The 23,813-nt window shown below is 45.6% G+C and overlaps 11 non-coding genes and 1 pseudogene across 11 annotated transcripts; all 12 read right to left on the reverse strand.

The window, feature by feature from the left end:
- Window positions 1–556: 556 nt before the first annotated feature.
- LOC135002615 (U1 spliceosomal RNA) lies at window positions 557–719 on the reverse strand. Its single transcript, XR_010203803.1, has one exon. It is a non-coding gene; the product is annotated as a U1 spliceosomal RNA (small nuclear RNA).
- A 152-nt stretch (window positions 720–871) lies between these two features.
- On the reverse strand, window positions 872–1,035 carry LOC135002540 (U1 spliceosomal RNA). Its single transcript, XR_010203730.1, has one exon. It is a non-coding gene; the product is annotated as a U1 spliceosomal RNA (small nuclear RNA).
- Window positions 1,036–1,705: 670 nt separating this feature from the next.
- On the reverse strand, window positions 1,706–1,868 carry LOC135002773 (U1 spliceosomal RNA). Its single transcript, XR_010203948.1, has one exon. It is a non-coding gene; the product is annotated as a U1 spliceosomal RNA (small nuclear RNA).
- Window positions 1,869–2,020: 152 nt separating this feature from the next.
- On the reverse strand, window positions 2,021–2,184 carry LOC135002742 (U1 spliceosomal RNA). Its single transcript, XR_010203921.1, has one exon. It is a non-coding gene; the product is annotated as a U1 spliceosomal RNA (small nuclear RNA).
- A 670-nt stretch (window positions 2,185–2,854) lies between these two features.
- LOC135002774 (U1 spliceosomal RNA) lies at window positions 2,855–3,017 on the reverse strand. The gene has a single exon (XR_010203949.1). It is a non-coding gene; the product is annotated as a U1 spliceosomal RNA (small nuclear RNA).
- A 152-nt stretch (window positions 3,018–3,169) lies between these two features.
- On the reverse strand, window positions 3,170–3,333 carry LOC135002596 (U1 spliceosomal RNA). Its single transcript, XR_010203784.1, has one exon. It is a non-coding gene; the product is annotated as a U1 spliceosomal RNA (small nuclear RNA).
- Window positions 3,334–4,006: 673 nt separating this feature from the next.
- Window positions 4,007–4,169, reverse strand: LOC135002685 (U1 spliceosomal RNA). The gene has a single exon (XR_010203869.1). It is a non-coding gene; the product is annotated as a U1 spliceosomal RNA (small nuclear RNA).
- Window positions 4,170–4,321: 152 nt separating this feature from the next.
- Window positions 4,322–4,485, reverse strand: LOC135002531 (U1 spliceosomal RNA). The gene has a single exon (XR_010203721.1). It is a non-coding gene; the product is annotated as a U1 spliceosomal RNA (small nuclear RNA).
- Window positions 4,486–8,262: 3,777 nt separating this feature from the next.
- LOC135002838 (U1 spliceosomal RNA) lies at window positions 8,263–8,404 on the reverse strand (annotated as a pseudogene).
- A 152-nt stretch (window positions 8,405–8,556) lies between these two features.
- LOC135002844 (U1 spliceosomal RNA) lies at window positions 8,557–8,720 on the reverse strand. The gene has a single exon (XR_010203999.1). It is a non-coding gene; the product is annotated as a U1 spliceosomal RNA (small nuclear RNA).
- Window positions 8,721–9,392: 672 nt separating this feature from the next.
- LOC135002689 (U1 spliceosomal RNA) lies at window positions 9,393–9,555 on the reverse strand. Its single transcript, XR_010203871.1, has one exon. It is a non-coding gene; the product is annotated as a U1 spliceosomal RNA (small nuclear RNA).
- A 152-nt stretch (window positions 9,556–9,707) lies between these two features.
- Window positions 9,708–9,871, reverse strand: LOC135002582 (U1 spliceosomal RNA). The gene has a single exon (XR_010203770.1). It is a non-coding gene; the product is annotated as a U1 spliceosomal RNA (small nuclear RNA).
- Window positions 9,872–23,813: the final 13,942 nt, after the last annotated feature.

Raw genomic sequence — 23,813 nt, forward strand, 5'->3', positions numbered from 1 at the left:
AACACATATTTTCAGATGAACATGGGAGGGCAGAAGGCTACCTAATACTGAAGCACCCCCAAACAACAAACCAAATGCAACAACTAGTGCAAGCATTCCTGGGGGAAGGCCTGCAGCAGATGGATTTGCATATGGTGATGTCATCCAAGCAGTGGGTCAAAGTTGGCTTCAACCCTCGTCTGCATATGAAAAGAGAAAAGGGGCGTGCAGGGCATGGCAGCCTTTTTCGGCGCTTGGATGACCCCTAGTTCGCATTAAACACCTCCACCCTCCTTCGGTGTGGGGCTCATGTTGGCTATGCCCCAGCCCCGAAGCATTCAAGCTGAGTTCTTGCAGCAGCTGGGCACTGTAACAGCTCCAGAGCTGCTCTGTAAGGCAAATAAAAGGGTGTGGGACCTGCAGCACTACCTGTAGTTCGCATTGTGCATTGGAAGGCACAAAGTAAGCAGACGGGAGAAGTCAGGATAGTGCGCAAGGGCATAGAAGGGAGCGGCTCAAGAAAAGAGAAGTGGAAACAGACAGCAAAGTAGGCTGGAGAGAGACCTGAGACAAAGAGATCTGAATTATACGAGAGCCGACCAGGGAAAACACAAATTATGCAGTCAAGTTTCCCACATTTGGGGAAATCGCAGGAGCAGCACACCCAGAGTGCAATGGGTGAGCCTTGCCCTGGGAGAAGCACCTTCCTGATCATAGTATCTCACCTGGCAGGTAAGTAGGAGTTGGGCTAGAGCTGGGGAGGGTCGCTGCTCGGGCACCCCCCTGTCAAGTGAAGGAGATCCAACTGAGGCAGCACAAGGGAACTCTCGAAAGAAGAACAAGGCTAGAGGAAGATCTGAGACAAAAAAATCTGACTTTTACCAGAGCTGACCAGAGGAAAGAACAAACACAGTCCCCCACTACCACAAATAATGCAGTCGAGTTTCCCACATTTGGGGAAATCACAGGGGTCAGCATACCCAGAATGCAATGAATGAACCTCAACCTGGGAGAACAATTTTCATGACCATGGTATCTCCTATGCAAAATAAGTATGATTTGGGATAGGGCTGGGGAGGGCCGCTGCTCAGGCACATCTCTGTCAAGTAAAGGAGATTCAACTGAGGCAGCACAAGGGAACTCTCATCTGGGGACAACAACTGCAGGGAGAACACATGTTTTCAGATGAACATGGGAGGGCAGAAGGCTACCTAACACTGAAGCACCCCCAAACAACAAACCAAATGCAACAACTAGTGCAAGCATTCCTGGGGGAAGGCCTGCAGCAGATGGATTTGCATATGGTGATGTCATCCAAGCAGTGGGTCAAAGTTGGCTTCAACCCTCGTCTGCATATGAAAAGAGAAAAGGGGCGTGCAGGGCATGGCAGCCTTTTTCGGCGCTTGGATGACCCCTAGTTCGCATTAAACACCTCCACCCTCCTTCGGTGTGGGGCTCATGTTGGCTATGCCCCAGCCCCGAAGCATTCAAGCTGATTTCTTGCAGCAGCTGGGCACTGTAACAGCTCCAGAGCTGCTCTGTAAGGCAAGTAAAAGGGCGTGGGCCCTGCAGCACTACCTGTAGTTCGCATTGTGCATTGGAAGGCACAAATTAAGCAGACGGGAGAAGTCAGGATAGTGCGCAAGGGCATAGAAGGGAGCGGCTCAAGAAAAGAGAAGTGGAAACAGACAGCAAACTAGGCTGGAGAGAGACCTGAGACAAAGAGATCTGAATTATACGAGAGCCGACCAGGGGAAACACAAATTATGCAGTCAAGTTTCCCACATTTGGAGAAATCACAGGAGCAGCACACCCAGAGTGCAATGGGTGAGCCTTGCCCTGGGAGAAGCACCTTCATGATCATAGTATATCACCTGGCAGGTAAGTAGGAGTTGGGCTAGAGCTGGGGAGGGTCGCTGCTCGGGCACCCCCCTGTCAAGTGAAGGAGATCCAACTGAGGCAGCACAAGGGAACTCTCGAAAGAAGAACAAGGCTAGAGGAAGATCTGAGACAAAAAAATCTGACATTTACCAGAGCTGACCAGAGGAAAGAACAAACACAGTCCCCCACTACCACAAATAATGCAGTCGAGTTTCCCACATTTGGGGAAATCACAGGGGTCAGCATACCCAGAATGCAATGAATGAACCTCACCCTGGGAGAACAATCTTCATGACCATGGTATCTCCTATGCAAAATAAGTATGATTTGGGATAGGGCTGGGGAGGGCCGCTGCTCAGGCACATCTCTGTCAAGTAAAGGAGATTCAACTGAGGCAGCACAAGGGAACTCTCATCTGGGGACAACAACTGCAGGGAGAACACATATTTTCAGATGAACATGGGAGGGCAGAAGGCTACCTAATACTGAAGCACCCCCAAACAACAAACCAAATGCAACAACTAGTGCAAGCATTCCTGGGGGAAGGCCTGCAGCAGATGGATTTGCATATGGTGATGTCATCCAAGCAGTGGGTCAAAGTTGGCTTCAACCCTCGTCTGCATATGAAAAGAGAAAAGGGGCGTGCAGGGCATGGCAGCCTTTTTCGGCGCTTGTATGACCCCTAGTTCGCATTAAACACCTCCACCCTCCTTCGGTGTGGGGCTCATGTTGGCTATGCCCCAGCCCCGAAGCATTAAAGCTGATTTCTTGCAGCAGCTGGGTACTGTAACAGCTCCAGAGCTGCTCTGTAAGGCAAGTAAAAGGGCGTGGGCCCTGCAGCACTACCTGTAGTTTGCATTGTGCGTTGGAAGGCACAAATTAAGCAGACGGGAGAAGTCAGGATAGTGCGCAAGGGCATAGAAGGGAGCGGCTCAAGAAAAGAGAAGTGGAAACAGACAGCAAACTAGGCTGGAGAGAGACCTGAGACAAAGAGATCTGAATTATACGAGAGCCGACCAGGGGAAACACAAATTATGCAGTCAAGTTTCCCACATTTGGAGAAATCACAGGAGCAGCACACCCAGAGTGCAATGGGTGAGCCTTGCCCTGGGAGAAGCACCTTCATGATCATAGTATATCACCTGGCAGGTAAGTAGGAGATGGGCTAGAGCTGGGGAGGGTCGCTGCTCGGGCACCCCCCTGTCAAGTGAAGGAGATCCAACTGAGGCAGCACAAGGAATCTCTCGAAAGAAGAACAAGGCTAGAGGAAGATCTGAGACAAATAAATCTGACTTTTACCAGAGCTGACCAGAGGAAAGAACAAACACAGTCCCCCACTACCACAAATAATGCAGTCGAGTTTCCCACATTTGGGGAAATCATACGGGTCAGCATACCAAGAATGCAATGAATGAACCTCACCCTGGGAGAACAATCTTCATGACCATGGTATCTCCTATGCAAAATAAGTATGATTTGGGATAGGGCTGGGGAGGGCCGCTGCTCAGGCACATCTCTATCAAGTAAAGGAGATTCAACTGAGGCAGCACAAGGGAACTCTCATCTGGGGACAACAACTGCAGGGAGAACACATATTTTCAGATGAACATGGGAGGGCAGAAGGCTACCTAATACTGAAGCACCCCCAAACAACAAACCAAATGCAACAACTAGTGCAAGCATTCCTGGGGGAAGGCCTGCAGCAGATGGATTTGCATATGGTGATGTCATCCAAGCAGTGGGTCAAAGTTGGCTTCAACCCTCGTCTGCATATGAAAAGAGAAAAGGGGCGTGCAGGGCATGGCAGCCTTTTTCGGCGCTTGGATGACCCCTAGTTCGCATTAAACACCTCCACCCTCCTTCGGTGTGGGGCTCATGTTGGCTATGACCCAGCCCCGAAGCATTCAAGCTGATTTCTTGCAGCAGCTGGGCACTGTAACAGCTCCAGAGCTGCTCTGTAAGGCAAATAAAAGGGTGTGGGACCTGCAGCACTACCTGTAGTTCGCATTGTGCGTTGGAAGGCACAAAGTAAGCAGACGGGAGGAGAAGTCAGGATAGTGCACAAGGGTATAGAAGGGAGGGGCTCAAGAAAAAAGAAGTGGAAACAGACAGCAAACTAGGCTGGAGAGAGACCTGAGACAAAGAGATCTGAATTATACGAGAGCCGACCAGGGGAAACACAAATTATGCAGTCAAGTTTCCCACATTTGGGGAAATCACAGGAGCAGCACACCCAGAGTGCAATGGGTGAGCCTTGCCCTGGGAGAAGCACCTTCCTGATCATAGTATCTCACCTGGCAGGTAAGTAGGAGTTGGGCTAGAGCTGGGGAGGGTCGCTGCTCGGGCACATCCCTATCAAGTGAAGGAGATCCAACTGAGGCAGCACAAGTGAACTCTCGAAAGAAGAACAAGGCTAGAGGAAGATCTGAGACAAAGAAATCTGACTTTTACCAGAGCTGACCAGAGGAAAGCAAAAACACAGTCCCCGACTACCACAAATAATGCAGTCGAGTTTCCCACATTTGGGGAAATCACAGGGGTCAGCATACCCAGAATGCAATGAATGAACCTCACCCTGGGAGAACAGTCTTCATGACCATGGTATCTCCTATGCAAAATAAGTATGATTTGGGATAGGGCTGGGGAGGGCCGCTGCTTAGGCACATCTCTGTCAAGTAAAGGAGATTCAACTGAGGCAGCACAAGGGAACTCATCTGGGGACAACAACTGCAGGGAGAACACATATTTTCAGATGAACATGGGAGGGCAGAAGGCTACCCAGGGCCGGCGCTACCACTAGGCAGCTTTAGGCAGCTGCCTATGGGCGGCGACCACTGGAGGGCGGCACAACACACTGAAGAAATTACCAGCCGGCAGCTCCACTCGCGATTGGCTCCCACGTCATGTTGGCTACTTCCCCCGTCCCTGCGATTGGGCTCCCCCAAATGTTATCCACGTCCCCCCCCCCGTCCCCCCCGTGATTGTATAGCCGAATGTTACCCGCCCCCGCCTTCACGCAATCCCGCGATTGGCTCTTGCCCTACTGCATGTTGTCACCAGCTCCCCCCCTTCCCCCCGCAATTGGACTCCCGCTCACGATTGGTACCCGCTGCCTCCCGCTCAACTCCTGCATCGTGTTACCGGCTCCTTCCTGTCCCCGCTCTGCTGCGATATACGTCAGTGTCGGAGTGTCCCAGAGAACCTGGCCCCCGCCTGCCAGAAGGACCAACACCTGGGCATGGAGGAGGAGGCTGCACTGAGAAGATGACAGCCGGGTCCGTGGATGGCAGAGCGGGCGGACATTTGCGAGAAGCAGCGCACACCCGGGGGTTACCCTCTCACCTTGTGTCAGTAAGTGGTGTCTGTTTAGTGAGTTTGTGTCAGTAAGTGGTGTCTGTTTGTGTCAGTAAGTGGTGTCTGTGTGCATTTGTGTCAGTAAGTGGTGTCTGTGTGCATTTGTGTCAGTAAGTGGTGTTTGTTTGTGCAAGTAAGTGGTGTATGTGTGTCAGTAAGTGGTGTCCGTATTCTTGTCAGTAAGTGGTGTCTATGTAGGGTGTGTGTGTCAGTAAGTGATGTCTATGTAGGTGTGTGTGTGTGTGTGTGTGTGTGTGTGTGTGTCAGTAAGTGGTGTCTATGTAGGGTGTGTGTGTGTGTGTGTGTGTGTGTGTGTGTGTGTCAGTAAGTGGTGTCTATGTAGGGTGTGTGTGTGTGTGTGTGTGTGTGTGTGTGTCAGTAAGTGGTGTCTATGTAGGGTGTGTGTGTCAGTAAGTGGGGTCTATGTAGGGTGTGTGTGTGTGTGTGTGTGTGTGTGTGTGTGTGTGTAAGTGGTGTCTGTGGTAAATGTTTGGGGTAAATTATTATAGTTTGCTGTGCTTGATGTGAGCTGCTCAATTTATAGATCAGGGAATCCATTTTTGGAGGCGAGATTAAGCGCTGTGTTAGTGTATGTCTGGCACAGTGATGAATAAATGAAAAAATGATGATATAATATAAATGAAAAGAAAGAACAAAATAGAAAAAATATGGTGGTAAATAATAATGATAAAAAATTATAATAATAATAATAATAATAATAAAAACTAATAATAATAAAAAAATTATGAAAAAAAATTGTGGCTTGCGGCAATGAATAGGAAAAAAGGGCTTACATTTTGTCAGGTCCCGCTCGAAATGCATTGGATATAGCATGGGAGCAGACACAAGAGAAGGAGAAAGCACCGCCGCCAGCGTCTGCCATCACCGGAAGCCGAGACCCGAACTTCAGGTCAAAGCGCATAGCGCACAGAGCGGGACCTGACTTATGGTAAGCCAGGGACAGTGTCCACCAAGCGTTCAAAGCGGGACTATAATTTTCTCTAACCAGCTCCACACCAAATCAAATCACGTAGAAGGGCCTGTAAACATCGGGCCACTAGACCATTGTTTTTATATTTTATTATTTATTTATTTTTTATTTTTTTAAATTATTCCTAGTGTCCTCTTTCCAATCTTTCTCCTTTCTTCACCTGCTGCACCCACTGCACTCTCCTCTTTTTTCCTATTCATTGCCGCAAGCCACAATTTTTTTTCATAATTTTTTTATTATTATTATTTTTTATCATTATTATTTACCACCATATTTTTTTCTATTTTGTTCATTCTTTTCATTTATATTATATCATAATTTTTTCATTTATTTATTCATCACTACACTAACACAGCGCTTAGTCTCACCTATGTGGTAAATGTGTCAGTAAGTGGTGTGTGTGTGTGTGTGTCAGTAAGTGGTGTCTTGTGACATTTATGTCAGTAAGTGGTGTTTGTGTGTGTGTCAGTAAGTGGTTTCTGTGTAGTATGTGCATTTGTGTCAGTAAGTGCTGTGTGTGTCAGTAAGGTGTGTGTGTGTGTGTGTGTGTGTCAGTAAGCGTTTGTGTCGGTAAGTTGTGTCTGTGTATTGTGTGTCAGTAAGTTGTATCTTTGTCAGCAAGGGGTGTCTATGTACATGCCAGTAAGTGGCGTCAGTAAGGGGTGTACTGTATATCTGTAAGTAGTGTGTGTGTTAGTAAAGGGTATATGTCAGTAAGTATCTGTGTCAGTAAATTTGTGTCAGTAAGGTATGTATGTGCCAATAACTGGTGTCTATGTCAGGGGTATTTGTCACAGGGCCGGTTCAAGCCCGCTCGGCGCCCCGGGCAGGAAACGGGGTGTGGCCTAATACAGGGGGCGTGGTCAGTTACGCCCCCTGTACATTACTAGCGCCGCTTGACTGCTGAGCGGTGCGCGATGACGTCATTGCGCACCGCTCAGCAAAGGTACACTCCACGAAGGGAAACTAGACGCTACGCGTCTAGTTCCCTTCACAGGAGGCGGGGACACAGCGGGCAGCGGGCAGCGGAGGCGGACGGGGGACACAGCGGGCAGCAGTGGCGGATCTTGCCACGGTGCGGCGCCCTCCGGAAGGCGGCGCCCCGGGCAAAAGTCCTGCTTGCCCGTGGCAAGATCCGCTACTGATTTGTCAGTAAGGGGCATCTGTGTCAGTAAGAGGTATCTGCCAGTAACTAGTGTCTATGTCATTTAGGGGGTGTCTGTCAGTAAGTATGTATGTGCCAACAAGTGATGTCTGTGTCAGTAAGTAGTGGTAGTCTATCTGTGTCAGTGTGTTTGTGTCAGCGGAATCTGTGTCAGTAAACTTTTTTTTTACATAGTTTTTTTTTTAGGGGACGGTCTCTTTTTGACAGCTGTGGAACTTCTAAGAAGCCACTGCCACACATTTACCTGCGGGGCGGGTGGGTCTGGGTAGTGTGAGGGGGGGGGGGAGGGGGCGGCAGTAGGCAGAAGTTTTGCCTAGGGTGCCGAGAAGCCTTGCACCGGCCCTGAGGCTACCTAATACTGAAGCACCCCCAAACAACAAACCAAATGCAACAACTAGTGCAAGCATTCCTGGGGGAAGGCCTGCAGCAGATGGATTTGCATATGGTGATGTCATCCAAGCAGTGGGTCAAAGTTGGCTTCAACGCTCGTCTGCATATGAAAAGAGAAAAGGGGCGTGCAGGGCATGGCAGCCTTTTTCGGCGCTTGAATGACCCCTAGTTCGCATTAAACACCCCCACCCTCCTTCGGTGTGGGGCTCATGTTGGCTATGCCCCAGCCCCTGAAGCATTCAAGCTGATTTCTTGCAGCAGCTGGGCACTGTAACAGCTCCAGAGCTGCTCTGTAAGGCAAGTAAAAGGGTGTGGGCCCTGCAGCACTACCTGTAGTTTGCATTGTGCATTGTAAGGCACTAAGTAAGCAGACGGGAGGAGAAGTCAGGATAGTGCACAAGGGTCTAGAAGGGAGGGGCTCAAGAAAAAAGAAGTGGAAACAGACAGCAAACTAGGCTGGAGAGAGACCTGAGACAAAGAGATCTGAATTATATGAGAGCTGACCAGGGGAAACACAAATTATGCAGTCAAGTTCCCCACATTTGGGGAAATCGCAGGAGCAGCACACCCAGAGTGCAATGGGTGATCCTTGCCCTGGGAGAAGCAACTTCATAATCATAGTATCTCACCTAGCAGGTAAATAGGAGTTGGGCTAGAGCTGGGGAGGGTCGCTGCTCGGGCACCCCCCTGTCAAGTGAAGGAGATCCAACTGAGGCAGCACAAGGGAACTCTCGAAAGAAGAACAAGGCTAGAGGAAAATCTGAGACAAATAAATCTGACTTTTACCAGAGCTGACCAGAGGAAAGCACAAACACAGTCCCCCCCTACCACAAATAATGCAGTCGAGTTTCCCACATTTGGGGAAATCACAGGGGTCAGCATACCCAGAATGCAATGAATGAACCTAACCCTGGGAGAACAATCTTCATGACCATGGTATCTCCTATGCAAAATAAGTATGATTTGGGATAGGGCTGGGGAGGGCCGCTGCTCAGAAACATCTCTGTCAAGTAAAGGAGATTCAACTGAGGCAGCACAAGGGAACTCTCATCTGGGGACAACAACTGCAGGGAGAACACATATTTTCAGATGAACATGGGAGGGCAGAAGGCTACCTAATACTGAAGCACCCCCAAACAACAAACCAAATGCAACAACTAGTGCAAGCATTCCTGGGGGAAGGCTTGCAGCAGATGGATTTGCATATGGTGATGTCATCCAAGCAGTGGGTCAAAGTTGGCTTCAACCCTCGTCTGCATATGAAAAGAGAAAAGGGGCGTGCAGGGCATGGCGGCCTTTTGCGGCGCTTGGATGACCCCTAGTTTGCATTAAACACCTCCACCCTCCTTCGGTGTGGGGCTCATGTTGGCTATGCCTCAGCCCCTGAAGCATTCAAGCTGATTTCTTGCAGCAGCTGGGCACTGTAACAGCTCCAGAGCTGCTCTGTAAGGCAAGTAAAAGGGTGTGGGCCCTGCAGCACTACCTGTAGTTCGCATTGTGCGTTGCAAGGCACAAAGTAAGCAGATGGGAGAAGTCAGGATAGTGCGCAAGGGCATAGAAGGGATGCGGCTCAAGAAAAGAGAAGTGGAAATAGACAGCAAACTAGGCTGGAAAGAGACCTGAGACGAAGAGATCTGAATTATACGAGAGCCGACCAAGGGAAACACAAATTATGCAGTCAAGTGTCCCACATTTGGGGAAATCGCAGGAGCAGCACACCCAGAGTGCAATGGGTGAGCCTTGCCCTGGGAGAAGCACCTTCATGATCATAGTATCTCGCCTGGCAGGTAAGTAGGAGTTGGGCTAGAGCTGGGGAGGATCGCTGCTCAAGCACCCCCCTGTCAAGTGAAGGAGATCCAACTGAGGCAGCACAAGGGAACTCTCAAAAGAAGAATAAGACTAGAGGAAGAAATGAGACAAAGAAATCTGACTTTTACCAGACTTGACCACAGGAAAGCACAAACACAGTCCCCCACTACTACAAATCATGCAGTCAAGTTTCCCACATTTGGGGAAATCACAGGGGTCAGCATACCCAGAATGCAATGAATGAACCTCACCCTGGGAGAACAATCTTAATGACCATGGAATCTCCTATGCAAGATAAGTATGATTTGGGATAGGGCTGGAGAGGGCCGCTGCTCAGGCACATCTCTGTCAAGTAAAGGAGATTCAACTGAGGCAGCACAAGGGAACTCTCATCTGGGGACAACAACTGCAGGGAGAACACATATTTTCAGATGAACATGGGAGGGCAGAAGGCTGCCTAATACTGAAGCACCCCCAAACAACAAACCAAATGCAACAACTAGTGCAAGCATTCCTGGGGGAAGGCCTGCAGCAGATTGATTTGCATATGGTAATGCCATCCAAGCAGTGGGTCAAAGTTGGCTTTAACCCTCGTCTGCATATGAAAAGAGAAAAGGGGCGTGCAGGGCATGGCGGCCTTTTGCGGCGCTTGGATGACCCCTAGTTCGCATTAAACACCTCCACCCTCCTTCGGTGTGGGGCTCATGTTGGCTATGCCCCAGCCCCTGAAGCATTCAAGCTGATTTCTTGCAGCAGCTGGGCACTGTAACAGCTCCAGAGCTGCTCTGTAAGGCAAGAAAAAGGGTGTGGGCCCTGCAGCACTACCTGCAGTTTGCATTGTGCATTGGAAGGCACAAAGTAAGCAGACGGGAGAAGTCAGGATAGTGCGCAAGGGCATAGAAGGGAGCGGCTCAAGAAAAGAGAAGTGGAAACAGACAGCAAACTAGGCTGGAGAGCTCTTCTGTCTATATTTTGCAAACCTGCTCTTGTCCTCTCCAGCTGCTCCATGTAGATTTGACGTCTGGAAAGGTGCATAACCCACTGACAAGCAAACACACTCCTGCATGAGTTTTCTCTCTCACTAGCTGGATGATACACAATCATTTGCATGTGCTCCACCTCCGACACACCACCCACCCAACCACCCAGTGACCAGAGCCACCCACAAGCCAACTGGCTACGTTATTTAATTTGCACAGTGTAGTCATCCAGGCAGCATGTCCTTCTCAATGGAAGGATCTCTGGTTCCATGGAATCTTCCGCATTGGAATGCTGCGGAACAAAAAGGATTTAAATATTCAGCTTGCTAGCATTCAATGTACCTGCGGCTTGGCTCTAGCACATGGGTCTTCATCCTGTGGCCCTCCAGCTGCTGTGAAACTACACATCCCAGCATGCCCTGCCACAATTTTGCTATTAAGGTATGCTAAAACTGAGGCAGGGCATGCTGGCATGTGTAGTTCCACAGCAGCTGGAGGGTCGCAGGTTGAAGACCCATGTTCTAGCATGCCTGTTCTATGATGCATGTACCGTGATGTCACAATCAGCTTGGAATGGGGTGTCTAGCAGGCATTTGCTGACAGCCACTTGAGGGAGACACACATCAGGAGATGCAGCATATCGGAGGTCTTCGATGCCTTTCCAGCAAATGCACACCACCTGCTGCTGGTCTGGACACAAAACAATACCCACAATCGAAGTCCCAAAATGCCCAACTACTGGATTCATGTAAGTAGTGAATTTAGGAATGAATTTAGAAGTAGGAAATTAAGTTAGTTCACAAGTACATTCAAATTCAGATCTAAAGTCTAGGTAGGCCTCACGTCCTGGCAGCCCCCAGCACTTAAAAATGCCTTGATTAGAGGTAGAGAATTAAATGTAGATAAAAAGTAGACACAAAATAAGACTCCACAGAGCAGTTATCAGGTGTCTTTATCAATTGTTGCATTTAAAAAATCAAGCAATTAGGGAACACAATGTTGCAACAATGTAACCCTATTTGCAAAATAGTACTAAATAAGTTTGTCGATGTAAGACATTTGCAAAGGCGCATCCAAAACACGCTGGAAAATGCAACTGAATCTGTTTTTGGAGGCTAGAATAGGAAATGTGCATCGGTCCTACAAGTACTGAAAGCTCTTCTACCATCTCCCTTTTCTGAAAAGCCATTTAATATATGGTTCCCAGATAGGGGACATATCAGATATTGCCTTTCAAAAGCAGCAAATATCATACCACTTCTATTGCCATCAAAGATAAAAATTGATTGTTTTCAGATATTGGATTGAAAAAGCAGTCTTTATTGACATAAAGAAGCAAAAAAACATACATAAACATTACACACATAAGTACTGTGTTGCAGCACAGATAAAACACAATACAAATGCTGTCGGTATAGTACAGTTCAAGAACTACAGCACAGGCCAGCCTACACTATAAATCATGAACTGCACTATACATTTAAACAATACAATAATACAACAGTTAATAAGGCTATGGGTGTGGAATGTAAGAGGGTGAGGGAATCACAAGCCCGAAGCTTTATTGAAAGACAGACACATATAAAGGGAGGATTAATAAATACAAAGATATCCTTTACTATAGAATGTAGTCCAATCCGGTCTTTCAACTCTTCCACAACTTAAAAACGGATAGTGTTCCCAAGCCTTGTATCCTGGAATATCTTCAGTCTCTCGCCAATGAAGAAAACAATCCCTCCAGCAGACTCTTCAACCACGATACAAGATCGCAGCCAAAAGGGCGAGAAGCAACTACACTTGCGTTTAACCAAAATAGCTAAAACTTAGTGGAGGAAAGTGCAGTGCACCAAAACATAAGCTGACACAATCATGGAGAATGCGCCAGCATATATGCTCTTCTATCTATATTTTGCAAACCTGCTCTTGTCCCCTCCAGCTGCACCATGTAGATTTGACGTCTGGCAAGGTGCATAACCCACTGTCAAGCAGGCACACTCCTGCATGAGTTTTCACTCTCACTAGCTGGATGATACACATTCATTTGCATGTGCTCCACCTCCGACACACCGCCCACCCAACCACCCAGTCACCAGAGCCACCCACAAGCCAACTGGCTCCGTGATTTTATTTGCACAGTGCAGTCATCCAGGCAGCATGTCCTTCTCAATGGAATAATCTCTGGTTCCATGGAATCTTCCGCATTGGAATGCTGCGGAACAAAAAGGATTTAAACATTCAGCTTGCTAGCATTCAATGTACCTGCGGCTTGGCTCTAGCACATGGGTCTTCATCCTGTGGCCCTCCAGCTGCTGTGAAACTACACATCCCAGCATGCCCTGCCACAGTTTTGCTATTAAGGTATGCTAAAACTGAGGCAGGGCATGCTGGGATGTGTAGTTCCACAGTAGCTGGAGGGTCGCAGGTTGAAGACCCATGTTCTAGCATGCCTGTTCTATGATGTATGTTCCGTGATGTCACAATCAGCTTGGAATGGGGTATCTAGCAGGCATTTGCTGACAGCCACTTGAGGGAGACACACATCAGGAGATGCAGCATATCGGAGGTCTTCGATGCCTTTCCAGCAAATGCACACCACCTGCTGCTGGTCTGGACACAAAACAATGCCCACAATCGAAGTCCCAAAATGCCCAACTACAGGATTCATGTAAGTAGTGAATTTAGGAATGAATTTAGAAGTAGGAAATTCAGTTAGTTCACAAGTACATTCAAATTCAGATCTAAAGTCTAGGTAGGCCTCACGTCCTGGCAGCCCCCAGCATTTAAAAATGCCTTGATTAGAGGTAGGGAATTAAATGTAGATAAGAAGTAGACGCAAAATAAGACTCCACAGAGCAGTTATCAGGTGTCTTTATCAATTGTTGCATTTAAAAAATCAAGCAATTAGGGAACACAATGTTGCAACAATGTAACCCTATTTGCAAAATAGTACTAAATAAGTTTGTCGATGTAAGACATTTGCAAAGGCGCATTTAAAACACGCTGGAAAATGCAACTGAATCTGTTTTTGGAGGCTAGAATAGGAAATGTGCATCGGTCCTACAAGTACTGAAAGCTCTTCTACCATCTTCCTTTTCTGAAAAGCTATTTAATATATGGTTCCCAGATAGGGGACATATCAGATATTGCCTTTCAAAAGCAGCAAATATCATACCACTTCTATTGCCATCAAAGATAAACATTGATTGTTTTCAGATATTGGATTGAAAAAGCAGTCTTTATTGACATAAAGAAGCAAAAAAACATACATAAACATTACACACATAAGTACTGTGTTGCAGCACAGCCAAAACACAATACAAATGCTGTCGGTATAGTACAGTTCAAGAACTACAGCACAGGCCAGCCTACACTATAAATCATGAACTGCACTATACATTTAAACTATACAATAATACAACAGTTAATAAGGCTATGTGTGTGGAGTGTAAGAGTGTGAGGGAATCACAAGACCGAAGCTTTATTGTAACACAGACACATATAAGGGGAGGGGCAATAAATAGAAAGGTATCCTTTACTATAGAATGTAGTCCAATCCGACCTCTGTGCTCTTGCACAACTGAAAAACGGATAGTGTTCCCAAGCCTTCCATCCTGGAATATCTTTGGTCTTTCGCCAATGAAGAAAACAATCCCTCCCTCCAGCAGACCCTTCAACCACGATACAAGATCACAGCCAAAAGGCTGAGAAGCAACTACACTTGAGCTTAACAAAAATGGCTAAAACTTAGTGGAGGAAAGTGCAGTGCACCAAAACATAAGCTGACACAATCATGGAGAATGTGCCAGCATATATGCTCTTCTATCTGTATTTTGCAAACCTGCTCTTTTCCCCTCCAGCTGCTCTATGTAGATTTTACGTCTGGCAAGGTGCATAACCCACTGACAAGCAGGCACACTCCTGCATGAGTTTTCTCTCTCACTAGCTGGATGATACACAATCATTTGCATGTGCTTCACCTCCGACACACCACCCACCCAACCACCCAGTCACCAGAGCCACCCACAAACCAACTGGCTCCGTGATTTAATTTGCACAGTGTAGTCATCCAGGCAGCATGTCCTTCTCAATGGAAGGATCTCTGGTTCCATGGAATCTTCCACATTGGAATGCTGCGGAACAAAAAGGATTTAAATATTCAGCTTGCTAGCATTCAATGTACCTGCGGCTTGGCTCTAGCACATGGGTCTTCATCCTGTGGCCCTCCAGCTGCTGTGAAACTACACATCCCAGCATGCCCTGCCACAGTTTTGCTATTAAGGTATGCTAAAACTGAGGAAGGGCATGCTGGGATGTGTAGTTCCACAGCAGCTGGAGGGTCGCAGGTTGAAGACCCATGTTCTAGCATGCCTGTTCTATGATGCATGTACCGTAATGTCACAATCAGCTTGGAATGGGGTGTCTAGCAGGCATTTGCTGACAGACACTTGAGGGAGACACACATCAGGAGATGCAGCATATCGGAGGTCTTCGATGCCTTTCCAGCAAATGCACACCACCTGCTGCTGGTCTGGACACAAAACAATGCCCACAATCGAAGTCCCAAAATGCCCAACTACAGGATTCATGTAAGTAGTGAATTTAGGAATGAATTTAGAAGTAGGAAATTAAGTTAGTTCACAAGTACATTCAAATTCAGATCTAAAGTCTAGGTAGGCCTCACGTCCTGGCAGCCCCCAGCATTTAAAAATGCATTGATTAGAGGTAGAGAATTAAATGTAGATAAGAAGTAGACACAAAATAAGACTCCACAGAGCAGTTATCAGGTGTCTTTATCAATTGTTGCATTTAAAAAATCAAGCAATTAGGGAACACAATGTTGCAACAATGTAACCCTATTTGCAAAATAGTACTAAATAAGTTTGTCGGTGTAAGACATTTGCAAAGGCGCATCCAAAACACGCTGGAAAATGCAACTGAATCTGTTTTTGGAGGCTAGAATAGGAAATGTGCATCGGTCCTACAAGTACTGAAAGCTCTTCTCCCATCTCCCTTTTCTGAAAAGCCATTTAATATATGGTTCCCAGATAGGGGACATATCAGATATTGCCTTTCAAAAGCAGCAAATATCATACCACTTCTATTGCCATCAAAGATAAACATTGATTGTTTTCAGATATTGGATTGAAAAAGCAGTCTTTATTGACATAAAGAAGCAAAAAAACATACATAAACATTACACACATAAGTACCGTGTTGCAGCACAGCCAAAACACAATACAAATGCTGTCGGTATAGTACAGTTCAAGAACTACAGCACAGGCCAGCCTACACTATAAATCATGAACTGCACTATACATTTAAACAATACAATAATACAACAGTTAATAAGGCTATGGGTGTGGAGTGTAAGAGGGTGAGGGAATCACAAGCCCGAAGCTTTATTGAAAGACAGACACATATAAAGGGAGGATTAATAAATACAAAGACTTTACTATAGAATGTAGTCCAATCCGGTCTTTCAACTCTTCCACAACTGAAAAACGGACAGTGTTCCCAAGCCTTCCATCCTGGAATATCTTCAGTCTCTCGCCAATGAAGAAAACAATCCCTCCAGCAGACTCTTCAACCACGATACAAGATCACAGCCAAAAGGGCGAGAAGCAACTACACTTGCGTTTAACCAAAATTGCTAAAACTTAGTGAAGGAAAGTGCAGTGCACCAAAACATAAGCTGACACAATCATGGAGAATGCGCCAGCATATATGCTCTTCTATCTATATTTTGCAAACCTGCTCTTGACCCCTCCAGCTGCTCCATGTAGATTTGACGCCTTGCAAGGTGCATAACCCACTGACAAGCAGGCACACTCCTGCATGAGTTTTCACTCTCACTAGCTGGATGATACACATTCATTTGCATGTGCTCCACCTCCGACACACCGCCCACCCAACCACCCAGTCACCAGAGCCACCCACAAGCCAACTGGCTCCGTGATTTAATTTGCACAGTGCAGTCATCCAGGCAGCATGTCCTTCTCAATGGAATAATCTCTGGTTCCATGGAATCTTCCGCATTGGAATGCTGCGGAACACAAAGGATTTAAACATTCAGCTTGTCAATGTACCTGCGGCTTGGCTCTAGCACATGGGTCTTCATCCTGTGGCCCTCCAGCTGCTGTGAAACTACACATCCCAGCATGCCCTGCCACAGTTTTGCTATTAAGGTATGCTAAAACTGAGGCAGGGCATGCTGGGATGTGTAGTTCCACAGCAGCTGGAGGGTCGCAGGTTGAAGACCCATGTTCTAGCATGCCTGTTCTATGATGCATGTACCGTGATGTCACAATCAGCTTGGAATGGGGTATCTAGCAGGCATTTGCTGACAGCCACTTGAGGGAGACACACATCAGGAGATGCAGCATATCGGAGGTCTTCGATGCCTTTCCAGCAAATGCACACCACCTGCTGCTGGTCTGGACACAAAACAATGCCCACAATCGAAGTCCCAAAATGCCCAACTACAGGATTCATGTAAGTAGTGAATTTAGGAATGAATTTAGAAGTAGGAAATTAAGTTAGTTCACAAGTACATTCAAATTCAGATCTAAAGTCTAGGTAGGCCTCACGTCCTGGCAGCCCCCAGCATTTAAAAATGCCTTGATTAGAGGTAGAGAATTAAATGTAGATAAGAAGTAGACACAAAATAAGACTCCACAGAGCAGTTATCAGGTGTCTTTATCAATTGTTGCATTTAAAAAATCAAGCAATTAGGGAACACAATGTTGCAACAATGTAACCCTATTTGCAAAATAGTACTAAATAAGTTTGTCGATGTAAGACATTTGCAAAGGCGCATCCAAAACACGCTGGAAAATGCAACTGAATCTGTTTTTGGAGGCTAGAATAGGAAATGTGCATCGGTCCTACAAGTACTGAAAGCTCTTCTCCCATCTCCCTTTTCTGAAAAGCCATTTAATATATGGTTTCCAGATAGGGGACATATCAGATATTGCCTTTCAAAAGCAGCAAATATCATACCACTTCTATTGCCATCAAAGATAAACATTGATTGTTTTCAGATATTGGATTGAAAAAGCAGTCTTTATTGACATAAAGAAGCAAAAAAACATACATAAACATTACACACATAAGTACCGTGTTGCAGCACAGCCAAAACACAATACAAATGCTGTCGGTATAGTACAGTTCAAGAACTACAGCACAGGCCAGCCTACACTATAAATCATGAACTGCACTATACATTTAAACAATACAATAATACAACAGTTAATAAGGCTATGGGTGTGGAGTGTAAGAGGGTGAGGGAATCACAAGCCCGAAGCTTTATTGAAAGACAGACACATATAAAGGGAGGATTAATAAATACAAAGACTTTACTATAGAATGTAGTCCAATCCGGTCTTTCAACTCTTCCACAACTGAAAAACGGATAGTGTTCCCAAGCCTTCCATCCTGGAATATCTTCAGTCTCTCGCCAATGAAGAAAACAATCCCTCCAGCAGACTCTTCAACCACGATACAAGATCACAGCCAAAAGGGCGAGAAGCAACTACACTTGCGTTTAACCAAAATGGCTAAAACTTAGTGAAGGAAAGTGCAGTGCACCAAAACATAAGCTGACACAATCATGAAGAATGCGCCAGCATATATGCTCTTCTATCTATATTTTGCAAACCTGCTCTTGTCCCCTCCAGCTGCTCCATGTAGATTTGACGCCTGGCAAGGTGCATAACCCACTGACAAGCAGGCACACTCCTGCATGAGTTTTCACTCTCACTAGCTGGATGATACACATTCATTTGCATGTGCTCCACCTCCGACACACCGCCCACCCAACCACCCAGTCACCAGAGCCACCCACAAGCCAACTGGCTCCGTGATTTAATTTGCACAGTGCAGTCATCCAGGCAGCATGTCCTTCTCAATTGAATAATCTCTGGTTCCATGGAATCTTCCGCATTGGAATGCTGCGGAACAAAAAGGATTTAAACATTCAGCTTGCTAGCATTCAATGTACCTGCGGCTTGGCTCTAGCACATGGGTCTTCATCCTGTGGCCCTCCAGCTGCTGTGAAACTACACATCCCAGCATGCCCTGCCACAGTTTTGCTATTAAGGTATGCTAAAACTGAGGCAGGGCATGCTGGGATGTGTAGTTCCACAGCAGCTGGAGGGTCGCAGGTTGAAGACCCATGTTCTAGCATGCCTGTTCTATGATGTATGTTCCGTGATTTCACAATCAGCTTGGAATGGGGTATCTAGCAGGCATTTGCTGACAGCCACTTGAGGGAGACACACATCAGGAGATGCAGCATATCGGAGGTCTTCGATGCCTTTCCAGCAAATGCACACCACCTACTGCTGGTCTGGACACAAAACAATGCCCACAATCGAAGTCCCAAAATGCCCAACTACTGGATTCATGTAAGTAGTGAATTTAGGAATGAATTTAGAAGTAGGAAATTAAGTTAGTTCACAAGTACATTCAAATTCAGATCTAAAGTCTAGGTAGGCCTCACGTCCTGGCAGCCCCCAGCATTTAAAAATGCCTTGATTAGAGGTAGGGAATTAAATGTAGATAAGAAGTAGACGCAAAATAAGACTCCACAGAGCAGTTATCAGGTGTCTTTATCAATTGTTGCATTTAAAAAATCAAGCAATTAGGGAACACAATGTTGCAACAATGTAACCCTATTTGCAAAATAGTACTAAATAAGTTTGTCGATGTAAGACATTTGCAAAGGCGCATTTAAAACACGCTGGAAAATGCAACTGAATCTGTTTTTGGAGGCTAGAATAGGAAATGTGCATCGGTCCTACAAGTACTGAAAGCTCTTCTACCATCTTCCTTTTCTGAAAAGCCATTTAATATATGGTTCCCAGATAGGGGACATATCAGATATTGCCTTTCAAAAGCAGCAAATATCATACCACTTCTATTGCCATCAAAGATAAACATTGATTGTTTTCAGATATTGGATTGAAAAAGCAGTCTTTATTGACATAAAGAAGCAAAAAAACATACATAAACATTACACACATAAGTACTGTGTTGCAGCACAGCCAAAACACAATACAAATGCTGTCGGTATAGTACAGTTCAAGAACTACAGCACAGGCCAGCCTACACTATAAATCATGAACTGCACTATACATTTAAACTATACAATAATACAACAGTTAATAAGGCTATGTGTGTGGAGTGTAAGAGTGTGAGGGAATCACAAGACCGAAGCTTTATTGTAACACAGACACATATAAGGGGAGGGGCAATAAATAGAAAGGTATCCTTTACTATAGAATGTAGTCCAATCCGACCTCTGTGCTCTTGCACAACTGAAAAACGGATAGTGTTCCCAAGCCTTCCATCCTGGAATATCTTTGGTCTTTCGCCAATGAAGAAAACAATCCCTCCCTCCAGCAGACCCTTCAACCACGATACAAGATCACAGCCAAAAGGCTGAGAAGCAACTACACTTGAGCTTAACAAAAATGGCTAAAACTTAGTGGAGGAAAGTGCAGTGCACCAAAACATAAGCTGACACAATCATGGAGAATGTGCCAGCATATATGCTCTTCTATCTGTATTTTGCAAACCTGCTCTTTTCCCCTCCAGCTGCTCTATGTAGATTTTACGTCTGGCAAGGTGCATAACCCACTGACAAGCAGGCACACTCCTGCATGAGTTTTCTCTCTCACTAGCTGGATGATACACAATCATTTGCATGTGCTTCACCTCCGACACACCACCCACCCAACCACCCAGTCACCAGAGCCACCCACAAACCAACTGGCTCCGTGATTTAATTTGCACAGTGTAGTCATCCAGGCAGCATGTCCTTCTCAATGGAAGGATCTCTGGTTCCATGGAATCTTCCACATTGGAATGCTGCGGAACAAAAAGGATTTAAATATTCAGCTTGCTAGCATTCAATGTACCTGCGGCTTGGCTCTAGCACATGGGTCTTCATCCTGTGGCCCTCCAGCTGCTGTGAAACTACACATCCCAGCATGCCCTGCCACAGTTTTGCTATTAAGGTATGCTAAAACTGAGGAAGGGCATGCTGGGATGTGTAGTTCCACAGCAGCTGGAGGGTCGCAGGTTGAAGACCCATGTTCTAGCATGCCTGTTCTATGATGCATGTTCCGTGATGTCACAATCAGCTTGGAATGGGGTGTCTAGCATGCATTTGCTGACAGCCACTTGAGGGAGACACACATCAGGAGATGCAGCATATCGGAGGTCTTCGATGCCTTTCCAGCAAATGCACACCACCAGCTGCTGGTCTGGACACAAAACAATGCCCACAATTGAAGGCTCAAAATGCCCAACTACAGGATTAATGTAAGTAGTGAATTTAGGAATGAATTTAGAAGTAGGAAATTAAGTTAGTTCACAAGTACATTCAAATTCAGATCTAAAGTCTAGGTAGGCCTCACGTCCTGGCAGCCCCCAGCATTTAAAAATGCCTTGATTAGAGGTAGGGAATTAAATGTAGATAAGAAGTAGACGCAAAATAAGACTCCACAGAGCAGTTATCAGGTGTCTTTATCAATTGTTGCATTTAAAAAATCAAGCAATTAGGGAACACAATGTTGCAACAATGTAACCCTATTTGCAAAATAGTACTAAATAAGTTTGTCGATGTAAGACATTTGCAAAGGCGCATTTAAAACACGCTGGAAAATGCAACTGAATCTGTTTTTGGAGGCTAGAATAGGAAATGTGCATCGGTCCTACAAGTACTGAAAGCTCTTCTACCATCTTCCTTTTCTGAAAAGCCATTTAATATATGGTTCCCAGATAGGGGACATATCAGATATTGCCTTTCAAAAGCAGCAAATATCATACCACTTCTATTGCCATCAAAGATAAACATTGATTGTTTTCAGATATTGGATTGAAAAAGCAGTCTTTATTGACATAAAGAAGCAAAAAAACATACATAAACATTACACACATAAGTACTGTGTTGCAGCACAGCCAAAACACAATACAAATGCTGTCGGTATAGTACAGTTCAAGAACTACAGCACAGGCCAGCCTACACTATAAATCATGAACTGCACTATACATTTAAACTATACAATAATACAACAGTTAATAAGGCTATGTGTGTGGAGTGTAAGAGTGTGAGGGAATCACAAGACCGAAGCTTTATTGTAACACAGACACATATAAGGGGAGGGGCAATAAATAGAAAGGTATCCTTTACTATAGAATGTAGTCCAATCCGACCTCTGTGCTCTTGCACAACTGAAAAACGGATAGTGTTCCCAAGCCTTCCATCCTGGAATATCTTTGGTCTTTCGCCAATGAAGAAAACAATCCCTCCCTCCAGCAGACCCTTCAACCACGATACAAGATCACAGCCAAAAGGCTGAGAAGCAACTACACTTGAGCTTAACAAAAATGGCTAAAACTTAGTGGAGGAAAGTGCAGTGCACCAAAACATAAGCTGACACAATCATGGAGAATGTGCCAGCATATATGCTCTTCTATCTGTATTTTGCAAACCTGCTCTTTTCCCCTCCAGCTGCTCTATGTAGATTTTACGTCTGGCAAGGTGCATAACCCACTGACAAGCAGGCACACTCCTGCATGAGTTTTCTCTCTCACTAGCTGGATGATACACAATCATTTGCATGTGCTTCACCTCCGACACACCACCCACCCAACCACCCAGTCACCAGAGCCACCCACAAACCAACTGGCTCCGTGATTTAATTTGCACAGTGTAGTCATCCAGGCAGCATGTCCTTCTCAATGGAAGGATCTCTGGTTCCATGGAATCTTCCACATTGGAATGCTGCGGAACAAAAAGGATTTAAATATTCAGCTTGCTAGCATTCAATGTACCTGCGGCTTGGCTCTAGCACATGGGTCTTCATCCTGTGGCCCTCCAGCTGCTGTGAAACTACACATCCCAGCATGCCCTGCCACAGTTTTGCTATTAAGGTATGCTAAAACTGAGGAAGGGCATGCTGGGATGTGTAGTTCCACAGCAGCTGGAGGGTCGCAGGTTGAAGACCCATGTTCTAGCATGCCTGTTCTATGATGCATGTTCCGTGATGTCACAATCAGCTTGGAATGGGGTGTCTAGCATGCATTTGCTGACAGCCACTTGAGGGAGACACACATCAGGAGATGCAGCATATCGGAGGTCTTCGATGCCTTTCCAGCAAATGCACACCACCAGCTGCTGGTCTGGACACAAAACAATGCCCACAATTGAAGGCTCAAAATGCCCAACTACAGGATTAATGTAAGTAGTGAATTTAGGAATGAATTTAGAAGTAGGAAATTAAGTTAGTTCACAAGTACATTCAAATTCAGATCTAAAGTCTAGGTAGGCCTCACGTCCTGGCAGCCCCCAGCATTTAAAAATGCCTTGATTAGAGGTAGGGAATTAAATGTAGATAAGAAGTAGACGCAAAATAAGACTCCACAGAGCAGTTATCAGGTGTCTTTATCAATTGTTGCATTTAAAAAATCAAGCAATTAGGGAACACAATGTTGCAACAATGTAACCCTATTTGCAAAATAGTACTAAATAAGTTTGTCGATGTAAGACATTTGCAAAGGCGCATTTAAAACACGCTGGAAAATGCAACTGAATCTGTTTTTGGAGGCTAGAATAGGAAATGTGCATCGGTCCTACAAGTACTGAAAGCTCTTCTACCATCTTCCTTTTCTGAAAAGCCATTTAATATATGGTTCCCAGATAGGGGACATATCAGATATTGCCTTTCAAAAGCAGCAAATATCATACCACTTCTATTGCCATCAAAGATAAACATTGATTGTTTTCAGATATTGGATTGAAAAAGCAGTCTTTATTGACATAAAGAAGCAAAAAAACATACATAAACATTACACACATAAGTACTGTGTTGCAGCACAGCCAAAACACAATACAAATGCTGTCGGTATAGTACAGTTCAAGAACTACAGCACAGGCCAGCCTACACTATAAATCATGAACTGCACTATACATTTAAACTATACAATAATACAACAGTTAATAAGGCTATGTGTGTGGAGTGTAAGAGTGTGAGGGAATCACAAGACCGAAGCTTTATTGTAACACAGACACATATAAGGGGAGGGGCAATAAATAGAAAGGTATCCTTTACTATAGAATGTAGTCCAATCCGACCTCTGTGCTCTTGCACAACTGAAAAACGGATAGTGTTCCCAAGCCTTCCATCCTGGAATATCTTTGGTCTTTCGCCAATGAAGAAAACAATCCCTCCCTCCAGCAGACCCTTCAACCACGATA

The sequence above is a fragment of the Pseudophryne corroboree genome, unplaced genomic scaffold (genome assembly GCF_028390025.1).
Source record: "Pseudophryne corroboree isolate aPseCor3 unplaced genomic scaffold, aPseCor3.hap2 scaffold_179, whole genome shotgun sequence".
NCBI classification, from domain to species: domain Eukaryota; kingdom Metazoa; phylum Chordata; class Amphibia; order Anura; family Myobatrachidae; genus Pseudophryne; species Pseudophryne corroboree.